Genomic DNA, 5,000 nt, shown 5'->3' on the forward strand with positions numbered 1-5,000 from the left:
CGACACGGGCCCCCGAAATGCTCAGATTATTCAGCCTCTCCCCCCGCACGTCAGAGACGCCCCGCACGTGGTGTGCTGGTGACGACATGAAGGTGGGGGCGATGGACGGCGGTGACATCATCAAACGGTTTGTGAGGTCATCAAAAGAGCGACAACGTTACAACACCCCCAAAATGGTGAAGCGCGCGGTCGCAAGAGGAAAAGACATTCGTTGGTCAACAGGGGTGTCAAGAGAAGCAAGATGTGGGGGGGATCAGGAAAAGCGTGCTGTGTACCCCCCGACCGTGTGCACAGCGCTTTGCATTGGGGTCTATAAAAGGGGCCACGGTCCCCCAGACTCAGCCAGTTGAATGTCCTCGGGGGTCTCTGGATGGGGGAAGTGTTCGCCACCCGAGCGCTTTCTTTCCCCCTTATCCGACCCTGTCCTTATCAGAGACCCGATACAGAGGGGGTGAGGTGGGGGGCGCTGGCTGTACAAGCGCTCGCTGATCCCACAGTGACATCACCACACAGTGACATCACCACACAGTGACATCACCACTCAGCCAGAGGAACTCAAACCCCTCCCAAGTCTCACTATAATAATAATACTAATAATACTAATACAAATAATAATACTAATAATACTAATAATAATAATAATAATAATAATAATGATGATGATGATGATAAGTACAGGTGTCAGATTGGGTACAGGTATAAATTCCCCAGAGGTTGACTCCGTTACACAGGTCACTGGAATGAGGGGGGGGGGGGGTGACTGCGCCCCCACGCCTTCTCTATATGTGTGAGAGGATTATCGTGTAAAGCCATTATTCCTAAATAAACAGGTCAACAGACTCACGTCAACAGGCCGCATATATGAGATATACAAACACACAAACACACACATATATATATTTATTTATACACACACACACACACATATATATACACACACACATATGAGATATACAAACACACACATATATATATATTACAGTGATCGACAAATCACCAAAAATCTACTCGCCGAACAACAAAATCTACTCGCCACCTAGTACCACACGTGTGCTGCTTGGGGCCAATAGGAGCTCGCCACGATGTTAAATCCACTCGCCCGGGGCGTGCAAATGTATAGGTATGTTGAACACTGTATTATATATATATATATACATATATATACATGTGAGTGTGTATATACATGATAGTGTGCACAGTATACATGTGAGTGTGTATACCTGATAGTGTGCATAGCATACATGTGAGTGTGTATATACATGATAGTGTGCACAGTATACATGTGAGTGTGTATACACCTGATAGTGTGCATAGCATAAACGTGAGTGTATATATACATGATTGTGTGCACAGAGTACATGTGAGTGTTTATATACATGATAGTGTGCACAGTATACACGTGAGTGTGTATATACATGATAGTGTGCACAGCATACATGTGAGTGTGTATATACATGATAGTGTGCACAGCACAGCATACATGTGAGTGTGTATATACCTGATAGTGTGCATAGCATACATGTGGGTGTGTATATACATTATAGTGTGCCAGAATACGTGAGTGTGTATATACCGGTACATGATAGTGTGCACAGCATACATGTGAGTGTGTATATACATGATAGTGTGCACAGCACAGCATACATGTGAGTGTGTGTATATACCTGATAGTGTGCACAGCACAGCATACATGTGGGTGTGTATATACATGATAGTGGGCACAGCACACATGTGAGTGTGTATATACCTGATAGTGTGCACAGCATACGTGAGTGGGTATATACATGATAGTGTGCACAGCATACGTGAGTGTGTATATACATGATAGTGTGCACAGCATACGTGAGTGTGTATATACATGATAGTGTGCACAGCATACGTGAGTGTGTATATACATGATAGTGTGCACAGCATACGTGAGTGTGTATACACATGATAGTGTGCACCGCATACATGTGAGTGTGTGTATATACATGATAGGGTGCACAGCATACATGTGAGTGTGTATATACATGATAGTGTGCACAGCATACGTGAGTGTGTATATACATGATAGTGTGCACAGCATACATATGTGTGTATATACATGATAGGGTGCACAGCATACATGTGAGTGTGTCTATACATGATAGAGTGCACAGCATACATGTGAGTGTGTATACACCTGATAGTGTGCACAGCAAACATGTGAGTGTGTATATACATGATAGTGTGCACAGCATACATGTGAGTGTGTATACACCTGATAGTGTGCACAGCATAAATGTGTGTGTATATACATGATATTGTGCACAGTATACATGTGTGTATACACCTGGTAGTGGGCACAGCACACACTCCCCCTGATTTTGGGCACACTCTCACAGGGTGGGTATACATGTTACCTCCCTCTCCCCTCCGCAGATCTGTGCTCTGCCCCATTTTGCAGTGTAGAGGCAGATTTGAAGACTCTCTCTCCCCCTCCCACTCTCTCTCCCTCTCTCACACCTCTCTCTCTCCCCCTCTCTCTCCCTCTCCCTCTCTCCCCCCCTCTCTCTCTCGCCCTCCCCATTTCTTCCCCATTTCTCTCTCCCCTCTCTCTCTCCCTCTCTCCCCCTCTCACACCTCTCTCTCCCCCTCTCTCCCTCCCCTTCTACTCTCTCCCTCTTCTCCCTCTTCTCTTTCTCTCCTCTCTCTCTCTCTTTTTTTTAGGAGAGTGACAGATGGTGACTGCTCTCTCCCCAGGGCCTGAGTTCTCCCTCCATCCAGCCTCACGTCAATCACAGGCTTCCCGTGTGATCACTCTGGCGAATGACGTGCCAGCCATATGGCTTGGCATCAGAGCTGGTACCCTGACTTGGTAGACATGCCACCTTCTCCTGCTTTTGGATTGCACACTGAAGGAGTCTGCAGCACCCAAGGAGCAGAGCCCCTTACTCCCTGAAGATGCTCTGATCCATGCCATAAAATTCTTCTGCACTTACCGCTGGAGGTAAGTTGGGTTTGAGCAGAACCAGCACTAACTTGCCCTCTGGGTCCCCCATCCTGCCCTAGTACACCCCCCCCCCTTTTTTTTTTCCTTTCCTTCTCTTTCTTATTATTAATACTATTAATAATAATTATAATTATAATCATGCGCTTTATGTAGGAGTTGGTGTAATAGGGAGGGTGGCACCTTTGCCCCTGTTCCTAAGGCATTACAACCCTAAAGTGGGGTGGTGGTGCCTCGCAGGATTTCTAGGGGTGCGGCTGTTGTAGGGAGGCGGCTGTTATAGGGGGGCGGCTGTTATAGGGGGGCGGCTGTTATAGGGGGGCGGCTGTTATAGGGGGGCTGCTGTTATAGGGGTGCTGCTGTTATAGGGGTGCTGCTGTTACAGGGGTGCGGCTGTTACAGGGGTGGTGCTGTTACAGGGGTGGTGCTGTTATAGGGGTGCGGCTGTTATAGGGTTAGGGCATTTTTCTCTCTCCTCTGGTAGTAACAGGGAATGAGGGAGATGGTGAGGGGGGGGGGTATGATACAGTGCCCGGGGGTTACCCAAATCCTGCCTGGTGCCTTTATGCTGTGCCCCTGTCTGTCTGTCTGTCTGTCCCCTCTTCTCATTTCTCTCTTCCCCCTACTGACATTTCTAAAAATGATCGCACAGTTATCCGTTTAACAAATATGCGAAAGGGAATGAAAGAAAACCGAATATATATATATACACTGACAAACAGACACACACACACACACACACATATACATATATACACATACACACACACACACACACACACACACACACATATACATATATATATACATACACACACACACACACACACACACATATACATATATATACACACACATATACATATATATATATACATACACACACACACACACACACACACACACACATATATATATATATATATATATATATATATATATATATATATATATACTGACAAACACACACACACACACATATATATACACACACACATATACATATATATATACATACACACACACACACACACACACACACATATATATACACACACATATACATATATATACACACACACACACACACACACACACACACACACATATATATATATATACAATACACACATACATATATAACAAAATATATATATACTGACAAACACACACACACACACATATATATACACACACACATATACATATATATATACATACACACACACACACACACACACACACACATATATATATATATACAATACACACATACATATATATATATATATATATATATACTGACAAACACACACACACACACATATATATATATATATATATATATATATATATATATATATATATATACTGACAAACACACACACACACACACACACATATATATATATATATATATACACACACACACATATACATATATATACATACACACATACATACATATATATATATATATATATATATATATATATATATATATATATATATAATGTAGCTATTGCCCCCGCTGATCACGGGAGATTGGGAGCTGCAGGCAGGCTGTGAAGATAGGGGAAGTTGAGGACAGCGCACACTATTTCCATTTATATATGTATATATATATATATATATGTAAAAGAATATATATTTTAAGAATGTATATATATATATATATATATATATATATTATTTTGTGTGTGTGTGTGTGTGTGTGTGTGTGTGTGTGTGTGTATGTTTAAAAAGAATATATATATAAAATATATATATATATCCTAATTATATTCTTAAATGATTTCCTCTTCTTTTTTTTTTTTTTTTTTTACTTTATATGAATATTTTTTTACCTCCCAAATATTTCAGTAGTGAGCGGGAATTCGCCTGTTGGTTGGCCTTTGATGTTTTCCAAAATATTAACTTGTAAAACAAAATAAGAATAAGAACAAGAAGAATAGTAATAATAATAATTAATAATAATAATTAATAATAATAAGAATAAGAAGAAGGAGAAGAAGAAGAGTGTTTATTA

General features: G+C 41.4%; 1 protein-coding gene across 1 annotated transcript in view; it reads left to right on the forward strand.

Annotated features, from left to right (window-relative positions):
* The first annotated feature begins 2,792 nt into the window (after nt 1-2,792).
* The window catches only part of NEUROD2 (neuronal differentiation 2), a 14,011-nt gene continuing 11,803 nt past the window's right edge, over nt 2,793-5,000 (forward strand). Inside the window, exon 1 of the mRNA XM_075580147.1 lies at nt 2,793-2,971. The gene's annotated coding sequence lies outside the window, so the exon portion shown is untranslated. The remainder of the gene's footprint in view (nt 2,972-5,000) is intronic.

Source organism: Ascaphus truei, chromosome 23, assembly GCF_040206685.1.
Source record: "Ascaphus truei isolate aAscTru1 chromosome 23, aAscTru1.hap1, whole genome shotgun sequence".
In the NCBI taxonomy this organism is placed as follows: domain Eukaryota; kingdom Metazoa; phylum Chordata; class Amphibia; order Anura; family Ascaphidae; genus Ascaphus; species Ascaphus truei.